The sequence below is a fragment of the Papaver somniferum genome, chromosome 6 (genome assembly GCF_003573695.1).
Source record: "Papaver somniferum cultivar HN1 chromosome 6, ASM357369v1, whole genome shotgun sequence".
In the NCBI taxonomy this organism is placed as follows: domain Eukaryota; kingdom Viridiplantae; phylum Streptophyta; class Magnoliopsida; order Ranunculales; family Papaveraceae; genus Papaver; species Papaver somniferum.
Window position 1 is genome coordinate 108,719,700 of NC_039363.1, and position 26,824 is coordinate 108,746,523.

At 33.7% G+C, this 26,824-nt stretch overlaps 1 long non-coding RNA gene and 3 other non-coding genes across 5 annotated transcripts; all 4 read right to left on the reverse strand.

Moving 5' to 3' along the window:
• Positions 1–2,706: 2,706 nt before the first annotated feature.
• On the reverse strand, positions 2,707–2,791 carry LOC113292296. The gene has a single exon (XR_003331778.1). It is a non-coding gene; the product is annotated as a small nucleolar RNA snoR118 (small nucleolar RNA).
• Positions 2,792–2,922: 131 nt separating this feature from the next.
• Positions 2,923–2,993, reverse strand: LOC113292240. The gene has a single exon (XR_003331734.1). It is a non-coding gene; the product is annotated as a small nucleolar RNA R66 (small nucleolar RNA).
• An 88-nt stretch (positions 2,994–3,081) lies between these two features.
• LOC113292243 lies at positions 3,082–3,164 on the reverse strand. The gene has a single exon (XR_003331736.1). It is a non-coding gene; the product is annotated as a small nucleolar RNA R38 (small nucleolar RNA).
• Positions 3,165–19,989: 16,825 nt separating this feature from the next.
• Positions 19,990–24,778, reverse strand: LOC113286029. 2 transcript variants are annotated; one of them, XR_003329063.1, is made up of 7 exons: positions 24,605–24,778; positions 24,302–24,426; positions 22,564–22,669; positions 22,318–22,476; positions 21,582–21,793; positions 20,880–20,966; positions 19,990–20,239 (listed from the first exon to the last, which is right to left on the reverse strand). It is a non-coding gene; the product is annotated as an uncharacterized LOC113286029 (long non-coding RNA). The 2 variants fall into 2 exon arrangements; XR_003329064.1 differs by lacking the exon at positions 20,880–20,966 and having other exon boundaries at positions 20,002–20,239.
• Positions 24,779–26,824: the final 2,046 nt, after the last annotated feature.

A 26,824-nucleotide genomic window follows, 5' to 3' on the forward strand; every position in this document is an offset into this window, starting at 1 on the left:
TTGTGAGTAGCTTGGTGTTGATCTATTTCTTCACTGTATTAATGCAATGGTTTTATTTTGGATGTATTTGAAGGTAAATTTGATCGGGATTGTAGATTTTTGGAGTTTTTTACTCTCACGGAGAATACGAATTTTGAGATTCAGGAGAGTACTAGTATAATAATTTTCGGTTGCTGGGAAACAACATTCAGATGAGGTTTGTGCTGCTCAAAAACTGTTTGTTTATGAAATTTTTTTCAGTTTTTTGGTTGAATATGAGGATTTGTATCGCATAGGAGATAAGAATGGATATGAACAAGATGTTGTTGCTAATTACAGGTTATGGAGGTGTTGATTTCAGAGTATGAAAGTTCACAGAGAGCTGTAGGAGTGTGAAGTGGTACAGATGCAGATTTGGCGTTGGTTTGGAATGAACTAGTGTTGTTATTGCTGTGATATAGCTCAGGTATGCACTGGTTGAAGAATCAGAATGGTTTGAGTTAATGATGCTCAGATAGATGTATGTTAGGAGTAAACATTACAGGTACTGGTGCAGCTGCAGTTAAGACAGTGGTAATGGAATAGATGTGTTTTGGTATGGATGTATAATTTTTAGTTACACAAGCTAAATAGATGTGTAATTTTTAGTTACACATGTTAATTAGATGTGTAACTTCTAGTTACACATGCTAATTAGACGTTTAACCTTTACTTACACATACTTCTTCGAATCTATTTTCTTCACTGTATTAATGCATTTGGTTTTATTTTGGATGTATTTGAAGGTGAGTTTGATCGGGATTGAAGATTTTTTGAGTCTTTCACTCTCACGGAGAATACGAATTTGAAGATTCAGGATAGTACTAGTATAATAATTTTCGGTTGCTGGGAAACAACATTCAAATGAGGTTTGTGCTGCTCAAAAACTGTTTGTGCAATTTTTTTCAGTTTTTGGGTTGAATATGAGGATTTGTATCGCATAGGAGATAAGAATGGTTATGAAGAGGTTGTTGTTGTTAATTACAGGTTATGGAGGTGCTGATTTCAGAGTATGAAAATTCACAGAGAGTTGTAGGAGTGCGAAGTGGTACAGATGTAAATTTGGCGTTGGTTTGGAATGAACTGGTATTGTTATTGCTGTGATATAGCTCAGGTATGCACTGGTTGAAGAATCAGAATGGTTTGAGTTAACATTACAGGTACTGATGTAGCTGCAGTTAAGACAGTGGTAATGGAATAGATGTGTTTTGGTATGGATGTGTAATTTTTAGTTACACAAGCTAAATAGATCTGTGATCTTTAGTTACACATGCTAATTAGATGTGTAACCTATACTTACACATACTTTGCTTTAGGTAACTTAGGCTTGCAAGTTCATGATAAATGGCATATTCCATATGCAAGTGTAACTCCTAGTTACACTAGTCATATGCATGTGTAACTTTCAGTTACACAAGCCAGATGCATGTGTATCTCCTACTTACACTAGTCATATGCATGTGTAACTGAAAGTTACACAATTCAGATGCATGTGTAACTGCTAGCTACACTAGTCAGATGCTTGTGAAACTGAATATACATTGTTGTATGACGCTGAATACACAAATCAGATGCATGTGTAACTCTCAGAAACGCAAGATAGACACATATGTAACTCTCAGTTACATTAGATAGACACATGTTAAAAAATTATTGTAAATGAATATTAAAGTAACAATTGTGTATTCTTTTAATAATTCGAAGCCTATATTTAAATTTCTTTTATTTAAGGGTCTTATATTATGGGTTATCCATAGGTGGGGTCTGAGTATAATTTTTCCATTCAAAAATTATACACTGACCCCTCTTCGTGGATGGTGGGGGTGCCCCACCCCTATCCCAATGCAAAGAGGGTGACCCCCTCTCGGTGGACGTATCATATCTGTTCGGAATTTTAACGTGAGTACTGTATATGGCCATATTAGACAGAATGTAAGCCAGGTTGTGCTTCTTCCCAGTCATATACAAGGGAAGTTAGAAAGACTACATAGACTACAGCTTATGGATAAGTTAGACGCTTATGGGGGAGATATCTAATTAGGACGGTCAAAAAGCAAGCCATTTCAAAACAACCATCATTTATACAGTAAAATCCACTATCGAATTGTTACAGACTTTGGTATATGACATAGTTTCTTGACATGGATGATTAAGTTACCTGAAAGAACTTTGTCCAGGTCAAAAACACGATATACTACACAACTCCTTAGCATTTTACAAAGAAATAAACATTCAAAAACTAAACATTCATAAGATTTAAGCAACTGATTACTACTAAACTCAAAACCAATTGAACCAGTGGAGTGGCAGAGCACATGCAACTAATTCTTTTGGGCCCTCAAAGCCTATTTTTGACCTTCTGAAGCTGGTTCTCTTCTTTGTTCATAAGTATATACCCTGGAAATTAGGGTACAAAAATTGACAAAAAAATCAAACCTTAGACCTCAAGAGACAACAGCCTGCGGAGGATATTTACATGAAACACCTTACTTTACAGACAACAGCCTGCGGAGGATATTTATAAACCTTCCCGACAACCAACAACAAATCTTACTGAAAAAAGAGACCATCAAAATCAATGCAGAACATCTTACTTAAGTACGGTTAAAGTTATCTTAATCCAGATTTTGATCCCAGATCTCATCAAGGTATCAACATTTACGATTCCAGAAACCTATTAAGGTAAAAGTATCAGAACTGGCTTTCTAGGCCGCATATCGATCAGTTAGCGCAGAAATTCTGCTCAGAGCCCAGTGCAAACTTCATCATATACTCAACCCAATAAACTAATCCAAAAATTGAATGAAACATCCTAACCAAATCAGAACAAACAAAAGCTTAAAAAGATAATAAACAGCGAAAATCAACAAAATAAAAGAAATTGTAGTTTGATCTATCATAAGGATCCTCAGAAAATGCTTATAGCTATCGTCAATAGATAATCAGGTCTCAAAGATTACATTACCATCATTGGATCCTTGACATACAAAACAAGGTTTTCTAAAACTTCATAAAAGATACAAACTATATACAAAGGATTATGAGCATAATTTCTACAGAATTTGAAGTGTCAGATTTAACATTATCAGCACCGGTGACTAAGACAGGGATAACTGTTAATTTTAATTTTCTCATCATCCACATATTCTGTACAACTTAGATGTATTGAACGGAAAAAATTAAACGAATTTCCTATGGAATTGTTAAAAACTAAAAACAAAACAATCAAAATCTAGAGCGAGCTAGTAGATATGTCAGAGCATAGAAAAATCAGCATATATATATATATATATATATATATATATATATATATATATATCAGACAGGGATAGCTGATTGATTTCAACTTTCATCATCGAGATCAAAATCAGAAACTAAAATAAAAAATTAAAAGAAATCAAAGAGGCATCAGCTCTTCCTATTCAACTGAAAATCACAAAACCCAATCCTTAGATTGGGTATTCAGTTCAAGTCGTAAGTGTTCATCATGTGCCACAATTTCAAAACAAACAAGAATCAAAACAGAAACAACTTCTAGAAAGTGATCGGCATCGGCTAATAAGATCTTAGAGAGAAAATATGACCACAGTTAGGGTTATACGAGCAATATGTAGATTCTGAAGCTACATCTTTATAAGATTTTATTAGGGTTTTATATGGCTTACTTTTAGGCTCTGTTGGCCCATCTGTTGTCAACAGAGTTTTAAACTGGATCAAATCCAATTTCTCTCTGACTTACACATGCAGTTGTCAGTGAGAACTACAGGGAGACCCATTCTTATACATTTTCCTACTGTGAAACCCACCCTCACAAAATCTTACGGGGGCACCCAAAAGCAGCCAACAAATTATTTGCAGACCCAGAGTTTTCAAAATTCTTTTATTTTCTTTTTTATTTCCCAGTTTAGCCTCACTTTCAGTTTCAGTATATCCTGTTTATTTTCGAGAGATTGATTATCGAGAGATTGATTCAATTTACTCAGCAAGCTTTAGCCTCACTTGTCCTTGATTACCGAGAGAGATTCAATTTACTCAGCAAAGCTTCAGGTTCGTTCGTTTTTATTCCAATCTTGATTCTGATTTTTGTTTAATCTTGATTCGATTCTATGTTTTAGTTTCTGTAAGATTAGAATCTATTATTTTAGGTTTCCGAAGCTTAATTTAGTTTTTCGAATCGTTTTTTAGATCTTTTAAGCTTGTTTTTGAATTTTTGTTTATTTTCTAGGTTTTGAATTTGTTAACATCAATGTAGATCTTTTCGATTAAATTTTTTTGTTTCGATTTCATGTTCCGATGTTGACATACCAATTTACTAGGTTTTGCTTCTGTTCTGTTGGATTTTTTATTTGATTTGTTTTTCCATTCTTATTTTTGATCTGTTATCTGTTATTGATTTTGATATCCTGTTGATTTCTCATCTGATTATGGTTAATGTAGATTGTTTGCTGTTGTTGATTTGATCTTTTAATTTTGAGTAAGAATTTTTGTGAAGCAATATGCAGGATAGATATGTTTGGTTTTTTCTCTTTTGTGTTTTGCAGGGTGAAAATGCCTGTTGGTAGTGCACTAGCTGTAATTCACTACTTCAGTGAATTCTTAGCACATCCTGTTGATGTCAACACAACTTTGGAGTCTTTGAAGACAACCATTTGCCAGAACTGGACTCGTTTATTAACGCATCATGTCAGATTTTCCTTTAATGATGGAAGCAAGTTTGTGCGAGTTGATTCTGATATTCTGCTTCAATGTTTTGTATCTCGTTGCCACTGTAAAGGTCAGAAGAGCTTTGATTTACTTGTCGAAGTTGGCTGTAATTCTTCCAGAAGTCGTAGTAGAGCTTCAAGTAGTCGTGTAATAGAACCTGAACCCCGAAAAATCTATGGTGAATTTCCTTGAAGATGGTTCTGTGCCTGTTAACAAGGTTCTTAGGACTGAAGGTTGGGATAAATTACTTGGTGAAGTTGGTAAAGTGTTTTTTGGAGGTGTAGTAGAGGTACGTATCGTAGTGAAGAAATACGAGTTAAAAGATGGGCGTGTTCTTGTATATAAGAAGAATGAACCTAACAGGTTCTATGCAAAATGCTCAAAAGAAAATTTCCCTTGGGAGTATAAGGTTTGTGCTGTTGATGTTGAAAACAAGATGCTTAAGGTTAAGAAATATGAGAGCAGTCATACCTGTGGTGTTGGAACTGAAAGGATTTTCCACAGGCTCAGCAGTAAATTTGTTTCTAGTCTGATCAAGGATGAAATCCGAAGTGATCCGAGTTTCAAAGCATCTGATTTGGCAAAGTTTTTCAAAACTAGCTACGGGATCAATGTGAAATACTACCAAGCTTACAACGGAAGAGAGAAAGTGTATGAGGATATATTTGGTGATGAAGCCATGTCGTATTCGCATCTTTCATGGTATGTAGATTCCATTCGCAGCACAAATCCTGGGAGTTGGATTGATTTTCAAGTTCAAAGGGATGAACCTGAAGCGAACGAGGATAGTTCAGCTGAATTAGAAGATGAGGCACCTTCAAATAAGTTTGTGCGTCTTTTTATTGCTTTCGAGGCATGCATCCATGGTTACCGTTACCTTCGCCCCATGGTTTATGTCGATGCTACCTTTCTTACAAGGACATATAGAGGATGCCTCATGGCTGCAACCGCTATCAATGCTGAAAATGGTAATTTTTCTGATAATGCATCCTTTTTATATATGTGCATAATGTCTCATGCATTATTTATTTTTGCTTCATAATGTCTTATGCATTATTGTTTTCACTTTTCTGGTTATGCATCATTTCTGTTTTAGATGCATAAGACATTATACATTTTTTGTTTTAGGTGCATAATGTCTTATGCATTATGGTTTTCACTTATTGATTTTATGCATCCTTTTTTATGCACATGTATAATGTCTTATGCATCATTTAGTTTAGATGCATAAGACATTATGCATTATTTTTTTTCACTTTTCTGGTTATGCATCATTTTTGTTTTAGATGCATAAGACATTATACATTTTTTGTTTTAGGTGCATAATGTCTTATGCATTATGGTTTTCACTTATTGATTTTATGCATCCTTTTTATGCACATGCATAATGTCTTATGCATCATTTAGTTTAGATGCATAAGACATTATGCATTATTTGTTTTCACTTTTCTGGTTATGCATCATTTTCTGTTTTAGATGCATAATGTCTTATGCATTATTTAGTTTAGATGCATGAGCCATTATGCATTTGTTTCGCTGCACATACTTCATGTAGACGCTGGCTTGATTTTATATTTTTTTTTCTGTGCAGGCTTCTTCCCACTAGCCATGGCCCTGGTACCTGGTGAAGATAATGATAACTGGGAATGGTTCATGAGGAATTTGAGTAATGTTCTTGATCATGATCAAAGGCCAATCACATTTTTATCTGATCGTGCAGAAGGATTAAAGAGAGCGATTCCATTTTACTTTCCTGGAGCCTTCCATAGTTTCTGCTATTATCATCTTAAGATGAACTTACCTATTAATGCATCTGACGAAAGGTATGGTGCAGTTATTGATTCATTTTAAGCTGCTGCTTATGCTCTTAGTCGCGAAGGTTTCCAAACTGCCATCGCTACTATTAGGGGTCTTGGTTTTGGTTGGGTTGCCGACTATATTGAAGATATCCCTCCAGAGAAGTGGTCAAATGCCTTTTTACAGGGTTGTAGGTATGGTAGGACATCTTCTACTCTTGCTGAATCCTTCAATAGTTGGATGAAGGTACACAAGAAGCTCCCTGCAAATTCTCTTCTGGATCAGATAAGGAAGGATGTGATGAGTATGATGTCAGAAATGCGGAATACGGGTAATAGTTTCATAACAATTCTCACACCGAAGAATGAAAATAAGATGAAGGATCTTATTGATGGGGGTTTAACCTGGCTGGTTATACAGTCTGATACTCATGTTTATGAAGTGGAAGGAGGGGACAGTTCTCATAGTGTTAACCTTGAGGCAAGGACATGTACCTGTCAGAGGTGGCGCGTCTATGGTTTTCCATGTGTGCATCCTTTCGCATCGATAACAATGTCTGGTTCTAATCCATATGATTTTGTTGAACCTTATTTCACTACTTCATACTTCAATAATGCCTACAGTCATGCAATTCATCCTATTCCGAACTATAACAGGCCTGAAGTTTATGAAGGTAATGATATTATCGATGTACCTGATGTTAGGAGGCCGCCAGGGAGACCACAAGCTAATAGGCATTTGAGAAGATATGAGAAGCCGCCCAGGAGAGCTATTCGCTGTGGCAATTGTTTTGAGCTTGGTCATCATAACAAGCAAACATGTACGAATCCTACCTGTTACAAGAGCCTCCGAAGCCGCCGAAGCATCCTAAGGGAAGTTAAAGAAGAGCAATTATCTTGTTTGTTTCTTCAGACTATTACTTTTATGTTTGAACCTTATTCATTTTTCTTTCATTAGTTTCTGTATTAGTTTTTATGAACATGTACTTTTTCTTTACTTAGTTTCTTTTTTGTATTGGTTTTATGAAAAATACTTTTTTTTTTCACTGTGTGTTTTTCTGCTTCTATCAGATAATGTTTTCATTTTTATTCTTAAATGCATAATGGATTATGTTTTAGTTTTTGATGATGCATAACTTGTTATGCATTAGTTTTTATGATGCATAACGTATTATGCGTTATTGTTTTGAAGATGCATAATCTCTTATGCATTATTTTTCAACGATGCACGATCTGTTATGCATTTATTCTTTTAAAGATGGCGTCATAACGACTCATGCAAATGTGGTTCCTTCATGCATCTGCATCTGCATAACAAGTCATGCGTCTGCATAACAAGTCATGCACATTTATTTTATTAGGAATAACATGTTATTCAGGTTTATTTTGTTGCATAACTTGTTATTTAGATGTTTATATGTAACCTGTTGTTCCTTCATTTTCCTTGTAAGATTTATATCATAGTACAGTTAAATGAAATAAGATTGCAGCAAATAGAAGCACTGAAACCAGCATTGATATATAATAAATATATATATATAAACATCGACAAGATAACATAAGTTGTTCTGACAAGAACTACTGAATAAAGTTAAGTTTTCATACCAACACATTACACATAACTACTGACTGAAGTTAAGCTTCACACTAAATACTTTCCCATTAGTTTTCACTCCCAAGTTAAATTTCTCAACCTACCAACAACACACAGGTTGTTAAAACAAAGTTATGTTTGAGCCTTTCTATTATGCACAGCTTCACATTTGACGCGCAGCTTCATCACATTGACGCGCAACATCATCCCAGATGTCTTCATTGGCATCTATCGCCCAACTGTTTCCAAGATCCGTCAGCATTTTCAATACCAGACTTACTCTTTTCTTGTTGGCTTTTTCTACTGCATCTTCCTTCCCAACTTCAGCCATTTGTCCCTGACTTGAGACTTCATGCTCATCTTCATATAATAGCATACAAATATGAGGCAGTCGGGGTGATGACCTTGTTCAGGAACAATCTTGGTAAAAATATCCTTGTATACAAGCGGTTCCCGCTTTATATCCACGATTTGTGGTGATAGATTCAGTTCATCATATATTTGGATCAAATACGGCATACAAGCCTTTGCCATTATGAGAGCTTGTTTTTTATATGCATAACCTGTGATGCAGCTAATCTAAACAATGCATAACTAGTCATGCATTTAATATTGGAACTTAATAATATGTCATGCATTGATTTTGTTAAGGTGCATAACTTATTATGCATTTAAAAACACAACCCTGCTTAACTCCTTTTCAATATTGAAAAATGCATAACCGGTCATGCATTCATATATTGGGCTGCATAACATGTTATGCATTGATTTATTAAGGTGCATAACTTATTATGCAATTATCATTTTTTGCTAACGTAACTTATTATGCATTCATTTTTAAGGAATTTAGAGATACAATCATAGATGCATGAAGGTCAATTATAAATCATGAAATGTTCACAAACAGGTACCTTTAAGAACGTAATATTCTTCTTGAGCATTGCTTTCTTCATTGCTGCCAAGTCCCACTTCGCAGCTCTCGGTGTAGCATTGGAAATGACCTTGACGATGTCTGATGATATCTCATCTATGTTAGAATGCTCAGCCAACCAAAGATGCAAAAAATAATAACTAATAAGATATTTTGTATCCAAGAAAGTAATATTTATTGACAGATGTTATGAAAGTAAAAAAAAACTAACTCACAAGAGAATATATAGTGCAACCACTGCAATTCCTGATATGAAGATTGTTTCTTTTGACAGTCTTGATGCTCTCCATCAGGTGTTCATGAATAAGATCATGATAAGAGACAGAGTCCATGGTTTCCAAATCCTTAACCAAACCAACATACGAGACATCTAAATTGTCTCCATTTGAACGAAAAAAGAACAAGACGACTAGCATGTAAAGGCAGATAAGGCAGACAACTTCCTCTTCATGACCTTTCTTATCAAGTTTTTCCAACACCAGCCTTTCAATATCATCTATCCACACCTTTGTTACATGTGCTTTGGGATCTTTGCTGATAAATACTGGCTTTGTTTTGAATGGGAATTGCTTGACGAGGGGATGTGACTGAGTCAGCTCTATCTCTTCCTTCGAAGTCAGAATATCATTTCCTCTGTCTCCTTCAATTCTTGGAATCAAAAATGTAACATCAAGCTCACTAGACGTTGATGCTATGGACTTGTTTTCAGACAACTTGAATGAATGTTGATTCAAATCTTCATGGTCATATGATAGAAAGACTTCATCCATCAGCTTGTTGCTCTTACCATCTAAGTACGCCATGTTTGCAGCATATAACCAGTTATAGAACTTTCCAAACACACACACACATTCATCATGTTAGCCTGCAACGGAATCAAACCACCTCTGTCTTTTATCTTACTAAACAAGTGACCTACCCTAAGGAAACCTGCTCTATAAGTACCTCCTTGAACTGCAGATTTGGTTTTAGGTTTAACTGCACAAAAAAAAGAACAAAAAAAATGCATTTTAGAACTGCTATTTTAGAACAACAAAGGAATGCATAACAAATATAACAACATTTTTTTATATGCATAACCTGTGATGCAGCAAGTCTAAACAATGCATAACTAGTCATGCATTTAATATTTTAGAACAACAAAGGAATGCATAACAAATATAACAACATTTTTTATATGCATAACCTGTGATGCAGCAAGTCTAAACAATGCATAACTAGTCATGCATTTAATATTTTAGAACAACAAAGGAATGCATAACAAATATAACAACATTTTTTTATATGCATAACCTGTAATGCAGCAAGTCTAAACAATGCATAACTAGTCATGCATTTAATATTGGAACTGAATAATATGTCATGCATTGATTTGTTAAGGTGCATAACTTATTATGCATTTAAAAACACAACCATGCTTAACTTATTATGCATTTAAATGATAAGAGAAGTTTATTAACTGATGCATAACAGGAACAGGAAGGAATTCAACGCACCTTGTTTATAGACAACACATTGCTTATTAGATTCAAAGCAAATCTTACCATCTTCGGCATCATTTGTATTATCATCCTCATTATCTGTATCATCACCCAATACTTCCTTTGGTGCAGCTTTCTTTGCTTTCTTTGCCTTGATTTGCATCTCCTTCAGTGTTTCGATACTATCAATTTCTTCTTGTTCATCTTCAACATCAGTAGGTAAAATCACATTGAGGAGAAAATTATGTTAAAATCGAAGAAGAATAAAGTGATAACTCAAAAAAAATTATGGTATTCAGGATGAAACAGTTTTCTTTTTAGGTTTACTCTTTTTTTCTGGTTCATCATCGGCAATTACTGTAACAAAATTTAAGATTAAAAGAAAATAAATTAAAAAAAAACAAAATCAAACACTAACAGATGAAGCTAATGATAAATCTCACCGGGTTTTTTCTGTTTCTTCGACTTCATTTTTCCTTTTTCATCTGAAGCATCAAGAACAAAAATTAAAATCGAAAATCAAATAAAATCAAATGTACCGAATGCATGGAAGAATAAGATCGATTAAACTAGTTTTAGTACCTAATTTCTTCTCTTTTGATTTCTGAAGACGTGTTTTTGTCGGTGTTTCATCCATTTTGGTTCTACTGAATTCTAGGGTTAAGGTTTTTTAGAGTTTGAAATTGATTTTTAGGGTTTGATCAATTTCAATAATCAATCATCCGTTACAGTGTTTATGGAGGAATAGGAATAGAAAAATGGATGAAGAAAAAATGAGAAGAACGGATGAAGAAAAAATGAGAAGAAGAGAAAAGAAATGGTTTCGACCGTTTTTGGGAGTTAATAAAACTTCCCAGAACCGCTGAAGGGTAATTGAGGAACTCTGCACGTTTTTAATAATTTTAAATAATGTTGGGTGCGACTGTAGGGAAAAGTAATTCTGGGTCTGGCGGTAAGAAAAAAAAAATTCTGGGCCTGCGCCTAAGTTCCCCGAGTTGTTAGGGACTCCCTCCGTCCCAAATTAGATGAGCTAGTTTGTTTTAAATTTTGTTTCATAAATAGACGAGCTATCTCACTAATGAAGGAGATATTTCTAAAACTATTCTTTTAATTGATTATTGTTACTATAAGAAATATGTATACTTTGATAGTCATGTTTATATTCGTTAAGTAGGTGTAATAAAATGCTTTTCAACGGTATAAAGTTTACGAAAAACGTGGTATAGTTTAAAAGATAAATCATTTCTAAGTTTTACTAGTTATTATCTATAAGGGCATAATTATAAAAAAAATACTTAAACATACTTCTTTTTCCTCCTTGCCTTAAGAATTGTGCAAATTACAACTAGCTCATCTAATTTGGGACTGAGAGAGAATTTTATACGATGGATTACCGTCAAATTACAACTGCAATTGGAATTTGAACAAGTCATTTTCATTATATAAAGATGTACCATTAACATATTTTAGATGTTTGGCTGCCTCTTGAATACATTTACTGATCAGTCTTTATAGTTTAGGTTTATTTGTAGTTAAACCTAGCTATGTCTGTAACTATAATCGAACTTCCTTAACTTTCATTATCTAACCAAACTGGTATCCATATGAAACAAAATATTATGGTCTCCCATTAAGCAAACCAGAACTACTCTACAGTTTGCAAACTGGTTTGTCAACCTACCCTGAGATGAAATATCAAAAGTTTTGAATTTCTCTCTTTTGATGTTTGAAACATTCCCAAATGATAACATCATTGCTTGGGAAATTTTCAATTGATCCACAAATTATTTATTGAACAATAAATTGTTTTGAACTAATTTTTTTAGGAACCTTTGAACATCCAATGCTTGAATCATATCTTGAGATGTTTAACAAGACAAGCTTGACTCGAAATTTCTTCTTTGCAGTATATCCATTAGAAGTCATACAACATAGTCTCATAAAGATATAATGGAAAGACAATGAGTAAAATAGAATGGTTTAGTCTTCACATACCTTGTTGATGAAGCTCTCAAAATGTCTTCTTCGAACTTCAGTCTTCGAGGGTGATGTCTGATACTCAACTACCAAATTATAAACCTAGTCCAAGACTTGACTCACTAAACTAGAAATCAAGATATACTTTTGACCTACTATCATTGACAACAAGCTTAAGATAACAAAAATTGTGGTTTCAATCGAACAACGCTCTTACACTAAGGGTCAAAAGTACGACTTCTCTACCCGAAATAGTGTTACAGACTAACAATGTTGATCCTTGTGCTGTAAATCATCGTTTTTCCCTTGATTGTTTTGCCTGTAACTTTTTCGTCCGAACTCAGAATGACCTCATTCTTTTTACGTTCATTTTGTATTTGTCTTCTCTTGATTAGGATGACTTGAAATCCTTGAGTTGAATTTGGACTTTGTATCCTCCATTAGTAAACTTCACTTTTTTAACACTTTAAATTCATTTCCACTTCTATTGGTTGGTTATCCTAACAAAGGTTGCAAAATAGATAAAAGTAATAACAAGTAACATATACAATAATAATAGCTAACAATGTAGATTATGCACCTAACAATCACAATATCTTCTGGCTTTAACGTTTTGTTATTGAAAACTTGTTGTTTCATTTCTTTCCAAGCACCCATGCTGAAAAGGAGATGTATGGAATACTAGTTAATTCATTCTGGAAACAAGAAACAATCCTTTAAAACTTTACAGTTTTGACCTATAGCTAATTGAGACGATAAAATGATTTAAAGAAAGTTCAAAGATTCATATAGACAAATCTTTTTAAGTGTTTTTGAGTTAATGAACATGCGAAGCAGATAAAGTTCAAATTAAATATGGACCCAAGGATCTAAAATTAATCCAAACATCTATTTGTACGTCCAAGATTAATCTTCACAAATCGATGAACGTTTGAGTTACAACACCCAAAAACAAACGCACCAAACACTAACTGGGTAAACTTGTTCCCCTAAACCAGGGGTATATTTTACATTCGAGCTCTATATCCCTTTTTAAACCTCTTGAAATTAAATTGGCTTTGAGTATGAATGTGGGTCATAAAAAAAAGTTTATGAGATGGTATTATTTGTTAACTTTCATATTGTATATATAAATGAGAGAGATATTCTAGTATTATGAAATTTAACATATTGTTTTTTTGTATAAAACTTTAAGCTCGGTTCTGGTCTTTTTATCATTGTGAATTAGTTTTATGTTAAACTAAAAAGTTTTCGACAAACGTCGATAGCTTTTAATATGGTATCATGTGTAGAATTTTGTTTAACATTTGGTAATATCGCGTAGGTAGAATCGGTTTAGTATTCAGTGATATCGTGATTCGAAAAAAAATGTGTTAATTTGAATACAATACAAAGCCTAATTTATATATTATTGTTGTACGTGAATATCCTTGTATGTGGGAGTTTTCCACCTTCGGTTTAAGTTCGGCTTGGTCTTTGTCTTCTTTACGTGTTCGTGATCTCAAGCACAACTTTAAGAGTGTCTTGGCTGTGGACCCCCCATGTGATAGTCAATTTATGAAAGTTTATGTAAAATACAAAAGGGTTACGAGAAGTTCCACCAACAATAATTTTTTTTACCACCAATTGTGTTGATTGCAAACTCATAACCGCCTTTAATTTTAAATTCGGAACACTTAAAGGAACCATCGCAATCTACTAAAATTGTTGAATCATTACCATGGTAATAGATATGATGAATAGGTGGATCTGGGTAAGAATTAGGAAAAATAGGTATAGGAGGATCGGTCTCATGAACACGCGTTAGAATCAAATCAGAGTGACCTTTATTCCCATACTCTGAGCATCAAACTCGTACATCCTAGGATAGTCGTTTTGATTATTCACAAGCATTTTTGGCTTGATTTTTCTATTTTCTTTTCAAGATTAGCACCTACAAGTAATATGTAGGATTTTGTAGATGAGTCTTTGAGTTTTAAATTTTTGGTTTTGGTTTTGAGTTTACATTAAAACTTCGATAAATTAGTATCTTTGGGATTGCTTAATTATATCAATTTAAAGAAGTATTAATTCATTGTAAATAAATAAGTTATTAATGTATTGAAACATAAAAAATTTAAAATTAAACTTCAAAATAAGTGTATTATATGTATGAATGTATATATTGTGATGTTAAAAATTAAATTACCAAGAAAAAAGACACACTAAAATCACTCCAAAACTTCTCAAGGGATTACAAAAAATTAGGGATGAAGTCCGAACGTTATATAAATATCATGCTTCAAAAAACAAAAGGTTATATAGTGTTGAGTACACTGATTACTAATTTATATATTAGTTAAAATCGAAACATTCAAATTCAGTTTTTTTTTTTAAAAAGGAAAGAATATACATTACGAATTTATTAATTTATATAAGAGGAGTATTTCATGAGATCTCCAAACTCTTGAGTGGAGACTCAATCTACTGACCTCATACTTGAGAGTCAGACTCCTGGCCAACTAGGCTAACCCCTGATGTTTAAAATTCAAAATCAACTGCATCGATGAAAATATGCTAAAACCATATACAACTAAAACGTATCAAACAAATTCAACAAAAGGATACAAACAAACAGATATATCTAAAACAAATCTGCTTCGATATAAATAAACAGATTTTCTTCTATATCTAAATCTAGCTATGAACATAAAACATGATTGAGAGAAAACAGAATCAAGATCTAAACATACGAGTAACAATTACCTAGAAAAAAACACTTGAAATGAAAATAAATCAATCACTTCTTAGAATTGACATAAACTTAATGAAAGAAGCTAACAAAATCAATAAATGAATACCAAAAACAAAACCCTAATTTTGATAGGATAACCGGCCAATAGGAAATCAAAAAAATCGAGTCAGTCTTCCCTTCACCTGGATCAGTACCCCGTTTCTTGCCCCTCCTAATTCAGTCAGATAAGTCTGTGGTCAAAGCATATGAAACATAATAATCAGACCCTCTTTTTTTTGTTTTTTTAGTACAAAATGTTAATTGGGGATTTAAAGTTTTAAACCACCTCAAACTAACTCTGGGTTCAAGTATATTTCTAAATATAATGGAGTTTTTATTTGATATTTAGAAACATGATCCACCATTTGCTGGCAATAATGATGATAAATCTACATGTCATAGGCAGCAGAACAAAAAATTATCAAACTCAAAGAAAATAAGGAAACATTATACATAATAAATTAATTAAGTACTATTTAATAAGTCACCAAAATATAATGCTATTATACTGATTATTAATTCATATATTAGATGCTTCAAAAATAATTATATATTAGTTGGGCCCTATAGCAAACTTAATTTTTTTTATTATCTTAGAAATTTGGTGGGGTCATTAATTTAGCACACTGGCCCAAGTGAGGATCGGGAAAAAATAATATTATTTAAGTGATGTTATTTATTTATCGCGGATTTATTTAACCAAGTTCCACTGTATTGAGGTATTTGGTTTAATTTGAAATTTGTTTTTGAGTCTGTTTACTGTATTGAGATGTTTGGTTTAGTTTGAAATTTGTTTTTGAGTTTCTTTGGTTTAGTTTAATATTCTAAATTGAAAGTTGAAAAAAAGAATTGAATCGCAGCGGTAGTATTTGGTATAAAAGCACTAAGGAATAAATTTTGGTTGTTATAATTTAAGTTCACGTGAAAAAACACATGCCAAAAAATAAATAAAAATATTACATGGTTCAGAACTGACAATCGTAAAAAAATACACGAACCTACACTATAGACATATTTAATCAGCCGGTAACAATATAAAAACGAAAAGGAAACTTACTTATGTTGAAGTTTAATTAAACAAACCGAAACTACACTGTCTGATAAGGTCTTAGGAACTATTCACTGGTTAGTCTTGTATGAAAATTATTGCATGTTTATGAATTGCTAGTGGTTGGACTCTGTTAAGAATTGTGTAAGTAATGTGTTAGTGGTTAGTTTAAATGACTATTAGTCCAACTCTTTAGGCCTGTTAGTCATTGAATGTAATATCGTCGTATTAGTCAAGAGCATGTTACTTCGTGTTAATCAATGTGTACTGGTGAATGTATAAAGCTTGATATATAATGGCTGCTCAGTTAGTTTTGTTTCATCTTCTATGTTCTTTCTCTCTATATCAAATCATATATTTGGTATTAGAGCTAGGGTAGAGAAAGTTAAAAAAAGAGTTAAAGACAGGATTAAGAAAATAGTTAGTGTTTAGATTTTTGTCATTGTGTAGTTGATTCATTCGTGTGAATAAGGAAAGTTTAATCTTGATGTTTCCATTGTTGTTATCGGTAGATAATCTGTAGTAACTTCTGCAAGATAAACAAGTGGTTTGTTTTACAATTTGATACTGATATTTTAGTGAAGTAACATGGTGAAATGGAAACTGTTTATAAGGTTTCCAGAAGTGATGACATGTTTGTCTGAAATTGACTTGAATTTTCCGAGTTGCTAACTGTTAGAAGATAATCCTATAAATAAAATAATATTCATTTTGATATGGTTTCATGTTCGATTGGCAAGCATGGATAAACCACGACTCTTTCTTAATAAAAAAACAGATTGGTGATACATCTGTTTCAGAGAAAGGCCAAAGTTTAAGGGTCAGTGATGTGAAGTTTGAATCTCCATGAAAAAAACCAAAGGATAATGGTGTAGCTGGCAAGCCGGGCATATCCCAAAGTTAAACTCCAGTAATACCTTATTTCCTTTCTTCTCATTTTTATATTTCAAGTGTTATTATTCGCGTTAGTTATTTATTTGTAATGAGTCGGTTAATAAAGTTATTGATATATATGGGTTAAAGCGTGACGTGCCCGTCACTTATCAACTGGTAGATGGATGTATGTTGGTTATAGTGGTCTTATCTGCTGGTGTTTTCTGCACATAGATGTGCTCGTATATATTACTTAATGAAGTCTGTAATAACGTGGGTGTGAAGGAGATATTTAACATAAGTTTCTTTTACATTCAATCGTGTTTGACAATATTTTTCTCAAAGTTAAGTTCTTGTATGAGTCACATGATACATACAAGGTGTTTTACCTTATGAACTTTTTAGACCACAACAGTGCCCGAACTATAACAACATGTTTTTGATGGTGGTTCGCAGTTTTGTAAATTTCCAGCATGGTTAATATATATTTACAGTGTTATATATTCTTTTTTTTTAAAGAACTAAGTTCTCAATTGTGTTCTTTATGCTCTCTCTATTCCAAATCCTATAATATATTGGACATTCGGATCCTTCCTTGTATGGCTTACTCAGTTACAGATGATTGGCTAAATTGAATATTTTCTAAAAGGGTGATATATGACTCGGCATCTCATAACATAACGTTTCAGGAAGTACTAAAAGGGTCTGTTAGAGCATTGCTCGGTTGAACCCACCAAGCATTGGTATGTAAACTTTGTTTGTTATATTTTAACTACAAACTCGAAGCTACTTGATTAAACTACTAAAGTCAACTTCGTTAGGTCAGACTAGGAACATAGAAATGTTGAGACTTGCTCTTGCTACTTTGAAGAAACTGAAGACGTATCGGCATCAACGAACTCACCATCCTTCTGTTAGAATTTAATAACACAGACTTGACTTGTTCAAATTCTATTTACATTTTCTTCAAGTAGGTTATATTGAAAACATAACATACGAAGTTCTGACTTGATCATTTTATTACGATCAAAGTGTCAAGGAATGATATACTAGTTGTTTCATACAACTTTGGTATATGGAGTTACGAAATGTAGTGCATCCATTGGACTTCGTAAATTAGATATAACACTATTTGGTAATTCGTTACTATTTAGTGTGTTCTGAAAATTCGGGGGTCTAACAACCACACTGATAGGATTTTAGGGAAACCCTATATGTGATACCCGCAATCGCACGATATCTAACTAGTAGACAGAGGAAAGTACGGGTCGAACCCAAGGGAGTGGTGGAGATACCGTAATCAGTATCTCTAATCGACTAACCAATAAAGATGTTTTTGTATTTTTCGTAAAAAAATAAAAACAAAGAAAATAAACTAAACTAATAGAATGAGTCCAATGGAAAAGTCAAGTAACTAGGATTTTATTGGTATCCACCACTATTTCCTTGCAACTCTTGAAATGAAACATAATTATGAATATGTGTTTATTGTTTGTTCTATTGACATCACCTATTATATATATCAGAGTTGCAAATATCACTGGTATACCCCAAGCATGGTATATCAAAAGACTAAATCCAAGCATGAACCATTAAATTGCATCAGCGAGAGTTACACGAAACTAAATATAGGTTCACAAATTCTATATGGCTTTTCTAAGAATAACCCATTAAAGTTTTTAACGAAGCATGGATCATCAAATAATAAGACAAATATATTTGTAAGACTATCAATTACGTACATAGGTTTTTGAAACCGGTGAAGCAACAACTTATTTATTCGATCAATCAAGAAACATTATTCAAGAATTAATCAATTCAAACCATAATGGTCTAATGCTATATAATCAATTTAAATTAGCCTAATACCCAAAGTGGTTTCAACCCATATAAACCCTAGTCACAAAGAAAATCTAGCAAAACATGATTATGGGTTTCTTAAAACCCATCAAAAATGATAATAAAAGAGGAACGAGCAAACCAAAGTCGTCTTTGTCGTCTATTTTTCTTATGCTCCAAAAACACCTCTCTAGCCGCCTGTTTTTATTCTCAAGTTTCTGTCACAAACCTCCAAAAGAAATCTCACCGGCGCCTCCGAAAGAACTCCTAACCGGACTACCCTCTCTTTTCTCTTCGTTCATGCTCAAATAGATTGGTGCGAAGCAACACAATTGCGTTCGTGACCTAGCCCATGCCCGGTCCATTTCCAACTCTCACAATCCAAATCCAAACTCTCTTCAATAGCAACTGCCGCACCTCTGCCAATTCAACCACGACCAAGTACTTTACGGCTAATTCAGTTTACTGAACCTTCGCAACAGGTACCAGCGGCTCACCCGACACAGGACCCATATCTTCCAGTGGTTCGAACCCATACACTACACATCCAGCCAACAACTGGACAACTGATCACCACCGGGAAAACCAATTACTACTTCAGGACTTTCCTCCACCGAACTTTCTATACCATCCAGGAACTTTCCTGTGGGAAAAAAACGGTTTAGTCCAAAAACGCGTCAAAAAGTACGCATTAGTCCATCCCGAGTTAACTAGGTATAATTTAGTCAAAAAGTTATTTCAAATATGGAAAATACACATATAACCTTGATATACAATTGAGTCCAAATATTCACAATTTAGTCCAAACTGACTCGTGATGATGTCAGCAATTTTAATAAAAACAATAAAAAATAATTTATCTTTCAAACCGTTCATCCAAAATTCGTAAATTTTATATATTCGGAAAGCTCTTTCCAAAATCTACAAAAAGAGTACCCATATGACTACATAATTCTCATCTCTTAAAATTTTTAGTTTACATTGATGTACTAAAATGTACACATCTACAAAAATCAAAAGAATCCAAAGACAAGACAAAGTGCACCAGTTTGTACACTATATACAACTTCGATCGTCTATTTAAGAACCAGTATGCTGTCTATATTAAATAAGCATAACATGGAAACTCAAATGGATTTGAACCATCAATCTCTGCAGACTTTGTGATAGGCTTGGGCGCTCTACCATTTTGAGCTTATGAGTCCCTAAAAGTAAACAATAAAAAGAATCAACATGCGCACAGTAACAAATAACATGTGTACATGTGTACCAAAAACAGTATACCCGTATGTACACGTCCATATCCAAGGACATTATCGACCAACATGTGTAAAACTATGTGCTCATTAACAATTACCAAGAAAAACTACAGTGTTACAGTAATGTACATATGATTTTGCTAGATATCATATGAAAGAAAAGTAAAATAAGGTTCTACCGATAATGAAGATGTTTTATCCCAAAATAAACTCCCCTGAATTTAATAATTTACTACTTCAGGCACTCACGACTCTAACAAAGTGCTTACTCCTGAATCTAATAATCTACTCAGGCACTCACGATTCTAATCGAAGTGCTTACCTGGACAATACATCTTGTTGCCTTGTATGTAGTATTTAATATGTATTGTACATAAATAACAATTCAAAAAGGCATACATGCCATTAATTATAAATTTGACATAAATATGTGGTTTTTCCTTCTTGTGATATGCGGCTACTTTAGATGCACTGCTGTCACACAAAGTAGACGTGCATTTCACAAGTTTTTTCTAGTGATTACCATGGTGTACAACTATGTGCACGCTTACAAAAATGAACTGAAGTTCAGAATGAAGTTACTAACCAAATGAAGAAGTTCTTGTGCTTTAAAATCATCTGAACATTCTCTCTCCTACAGTCCTTTAAACAATAATTTATCACTGCACCTCGTCTAATCCATGCAAAATCATTACAACAATAAATATTAGGCATACATAAAGGATCACAATGACTATAAATATGCTCCGATTCATAGTATGTTGCAGTTCTAGCAACTCATTACTATAAATATCGGGCACACCGCACACGTAAAGGGACATAATGACTCAAAATATTTTTATAAAACCTAAACCAAGATGATCAAGAATCAACCAAAATCAACATTCTAGCAAATGTTTTAGCCTTAATGAGAGAAGCTATGTTGTAAGATTGCTTCGCAGGAAAGAGACTAAACTGCAATCTTGTGACTAGAAAATTATACATATTCTATGTCTATGGACATCGAATAGGAAATACAAAAAGAATAAACAATGCACATAAAAATGCATTGCATATAACTGGTGTACAAGCATATACACCTCGTATAACAAGCACAAAAAAACATTGCACTTTTATTGCACTCATAACTGGTGTAAAAACAAATACACTAGTTAATTCCTACTATTAGGATTAAGCATAATCGTTAGACAAACTATATTGATGTGAAAGAACAACAAGCAATCATATGATTAAAAAAGGACAAGAACGAAATAACTATCAGGGGATGGCATGCCATGGTCATTTATACCTGTAATATTTTTATTAGTATGAGAAGTGTCCTCCATAAAATTTTGACAACCATTTCAGTATCATCTTGCAAGTGGGGTTCAAGCAGCTTCAGCATCAAGGGATGGCCTATTTTGTTTTCTAATGACCTCGAAGAATACTGGCCTTTTCCTTCTTAAGAAGTTCTGTTACTTCAAATCTTATCCACGATCTGGTTTTCTCATGTATCTTATGCTGTAAAAAAGGTAGAACAAAACAAGTTAAGACTGGAGTATGGAAACCCTCAGTAAGCCCCATTTGTTGTTAATATTGAATACTACTGATGTCAATATAACAACTACTATGTAGACATTAACAATAAACAGGTGCACAATTATGTACACATTGACAATAAACATGTGTATAATCATGTAGACATTAATATTGAGGATGTGTACAACTATTTACACATACGCAACATACATCAAATATTTCTAGTTTGAGTAAAATAAGAGAGTGATGATGTTAAAGATGTGGAAATCTGGCTTTCTTTCATATAATATACCGTTTATTAACAAGAAAAACATGTATAATTATTACGACACCATAATGGTGTACAACTATGTACACACCTATAAAAGATCCAACACCTGCACACATTTGTGCTTTCCCTAATTTTTGGTTTGTATAAAAAAAATATAGTTCTGCAAGTGTAAGACTATTTACACCTAAATAATCAACATGTGGACAACCATGTACACCTAAGCTGTAATTGATACCTTGAATTCTACTTTCTCCATCTGAAGTAGCTCTTTGAGATCTCCAATGTGACATCTTGATTCTGTTACTTTTACTGAAATGGTGCCTATTATTTTTATTGCAATATGTTGTAGAGCATTAAATACTTCAGTAAATAGAAGTTCAGCCATGTCGACCAGCTGTCAAAGACAACATCCAGAAAGTACCTACTTTAGTAATGACAATTTGAAGCATATATATGGAACCTCAGTTCGTAATCACTGTACCTGATTGAACTCTTTCTGTAACCATTATGGATTCCCGTAGCATATTGAGGCATACCGAAAGCACGAAATGAACATCAATCGATGCATATCGAAAGCAAGCTACCATCTTACCAATCCCACAAGTTTACAAAATAGTAGAACTGAGTGAATGTGAACAAATGTGAAATAATACCAAACTGTTCTTAGCTCATAAAAAGTTACATTTTTCCCAAATGCATGTGTGAAAATCTAATATCCCTACCCACAAACATGACATATGTTCATTATACAAACCCACTACAAACTAATTTTATATTTTATGAGCATATCAAACAAAAAAAAAACCATGCAAGCGATGTAAAATTTTAAATTTATGGGTTCATATTACATAGATATTATAAGACACAAAAAAAAAATAAAATAAAATAAAAAAAATCCATACACCAGTTCTAGTCTTAAATGAGATCCACTGGACTACTGAATCCCCGTAGCAGGCCCATTGTGTATGAAATAGATGCATAGATATAGTTATCCAGAGTCGACATGTGCACTCATTAACGATCAACAAGTATACAATTATGTAAACATTAACGATCAAGAGGTGTACACCAATGTGCACATTAACGATCAACAAGTGTATAATTATGTACACATTAATAATAGACACGTGTACAACTATGTACACTATAACAATTCAATAACAAAAGGCCATTGGTGAAATGGGTACTAGAGGAGTCCAACTACTACATGATTTGAGAAAATAAAAAAAACAGAAAAAAGGGATACACAATCACGTACAAACAAACATGCAACAAAAAAAATCAAATAAAGAAATTCAACGATAACATGTGATAATTAATTAATGAAAGGATCAAAGGTATTATAGAGAAATCATTTAACATTTATCCATGTGTCCAGTGGTTGTGTACAAAGATGGTATGCACATAAATCAAACGAAACTCATTTTGCTAGTAAATATAAACCGAACAAAACTGATTGAATTGCTCCACATATATCTTTAGAAATAAGTGAATACATAGGTTCGGTCCTCTCTGCTTAAATAGGTGGGATACAACCACTTCCTAATTTTATTGTTTTTAGGTAGTACATTTGATTGTTACAGTTAAGAGAAGCTATAATTTCTGCTTGCACCAATATAAGACGAAGATATACGTAGTAGGATAAAATACCAAAATACTCGAGCAGCAGATAACACCAGTTTTCAAGTATTTAGACGTAGCTTCAAATATACATATATGCAAAAGATGAGTTGAGACGTCCCCAAAGTAGTATGTATACACTTTGGCGAGTTCCGATAAATTCCACCCATGACCAAAGAATTTTGATAGCAATTTATCCTTTTAGTCAAGTTACTTGAAATGTTGATTATAAAGGTCAATATATCTCTTCACAAGTGTGAACACCACTTTTAATGTCAGTGGCCAATATTCTATTTTTTTAAGCAAATTAGATTTCAGGTTTTCTAATTCCCTTTGATATGCTACATAGTACATAACGAGAAACCTACATAGCTGTATCCGTGCAATTGTGCCAACTTCGAGTCAATAATTACATTTGCGTCCTATTTCTCTATTAAATGTAACCAATTCCAGCATCCAAGATCACTAACAATAGCTATATCCTTACAATTGTGGAATTTTAAGACATATACATGATTAAACTTTTCAAGCCGATGCATACGACAATCATTTAACTCAATAGTTTAGGATTGAAGGGACAAAAGGATTCAATTTATCACCTTATATCATCGAGAAGAAATCTCTATACCAACTTCGAGTCAACAACCTCTCCCTTTCTCTTATTCTTTACCATATCTACTTACAAATTCTTTAGTTTCGTCGGAAAAATTATCCACCCTGCGACCTATGAAATGTATAGAAGATCAAACGAGTTACCTCAAACTATTGGAACAACGAAGAAAAAAATTGGATTAATGATCATTTATGGATCTAAAATCAATCAAGACTAAAAAACTTCAATTAAATTAAAAGGTTTGATTAAAGAATCCTCAAACGAAAACAAATTAAACGCCAAAACTTACAAAAAATCAATTGTAAACTTAGACTACGATGAAACAACAACAATGTCAGAGATAAGGAATGATAGATTTGAGAAGAAAATGCAAATCCGCAGGTAAAGAATCCTATTTTTTTTTCAAAAATCGCCTGTTTGTCTCTCCTAAAAATCTCAGATCTGAGAATGTTTTGAGAAAGAACATGTTTTGTTCGTGGAACTATTCAAAGGGCATTTAGGATAGTATAAAAATCAAGATTTTTCCGAATCGGTTGTATAAAGGACTAACCCGTACAGAAATGGACTAAAACGTATAACTTTTGTGAAAAAGGATCAGAGCGTACTGGGCTCTGAGAAGCAGGACTAGAGTGTCCAAAGCCCAACAACTTTGGGATTAAACATCAATTTCTACTTTTCCATTCCCTGAACTTCTAGCACCAGTAGCGACAACTAAGCCCCATTCGCTCAAAACAAACCCACAAAAACTCGTTCTCAGTAATCCCCAGAACCAGCTGCCTTGTCACTTCTTCCATTCGAGTATCTGCAAGTAAACTCCAACACCACCAGCTTCGGTCTTCTCAGCTTCTGTCCACTTGAAAACTTTCCAAAACAATATCTTTCCAACACCCGAGCTCCACTGCCAAGACCCATTTGGTCCGTCTGCAGCACCCATTGTCAGCTCTCCATCTCGGCCGCACCACTAGCCGATAAGACTACACCTGTTTGCTCCATCTAAATTCAGTTGTCGTAGTTGTTTGTGCAGATTTGAATGAGCAGACCCGAGATAAAGAAAATGATGCAGCCTGCCTTGATTCTTCCATGACTCGCACCTCCGTTTAACAACAACTTCTTGGACTAAAACGAACCACCAAATGTCTACCATCACCTCCACTAGTAGCCTGAGGACTCACTGCCATTCATTACTCAGGCATCATATAGAAATGTGTGGAGTTGCCACATCATCTAGAATAAAAATACTATCTCGTAGCTCTTAGTGGATATGAGGTGCTTGAATGCGTTAACAAAGGCCATCCCTTTGTTTCCTTCAGTTCTCTGACCGCAAGCTTAGTATATGGTGCCACTAACTTGAGTAGTCAGTTTTGGCAGCCACAATCTCAATAATTAAGCTGTCTCCTTAGGGCGTTGTGAGTGATATGGTGATTGTTGCTGCAAATGCCATTTTAGCTCCCATTTAGCCATATATTCCACGGATGATAGGATTTGTATGTACTTTCTACAAAAGCATTCAAATATTGTCATTAGTCAAAGTATCGAGTCCTAGCTAATATAAATATGGGTATAAAATGTAGCACATACGATGCTTATCAACACACCAAACTTATATTTTCTAGTTCTCGAGAAAATCAAAGAATATATACGCTACACAGCTGGATATGAAGAGTGTTGTCTGCTAAACAACTAGACGGATCCGCTAAACAGCAAGATGGAGAGATGTCTGCTAAACAACTAGACAGATCCGTTAAACAACAATATCAAAGGAATGTCTGCTACACAGCGAGACGGATCCGCTAAACAGCAGGACCGAGAGAAATGTCTGCTAAACAGCGAGACGGATCCACTACACAGTGGATAGAGATGTCTGTTAAACAGCTAGACAGAAAGACCCGCTAAACAGCTGATCATATCATGCAATATTTTTTTAAGACCCGCTAAACAGCTGGTCATATCATATTTTTTTTCTTAATTTTTTTTTTTAAATTCTGAATTAAAGTGAAAACCTATAGAAATCTAAATGCTCAACCACTCCCCCACACTTAAACATTACATTGTCCTCAATGTAATTGAGTCATCCAACGTAGAAATTAAGATGAAAATTCAAGATGGTATGCAAAAAGTAAACAAACAAAAATGAGAATAAAACAAGAAGATAGATATACCTACTGGAATATAAAAATAAGACTCTCCATATATCAACAACCTAAATATTTGGGGATCAACCCAAAGAACAATATGTACAATTAATGACAACCTCACACTCTCGTTATAGCAACGTAAAGATGTAGAGACTATCAAAAACAAAGAGCTATCCCCAAACCTAGTTTTTGCAAAGAATATATCGTCAGTAACAAGAATTACCGACTCAAGTGGTTCATTGGGGATGGGAACTGAAACGATATGCCATACATGCACATGCAATGAGAAGTCACGAGATGCAAAATAATCTAGTAACACTGGAGAAGCACGCAGTCCTAATCCAAAATTAGGAATCTTCTAAAAAGTTGTGCTA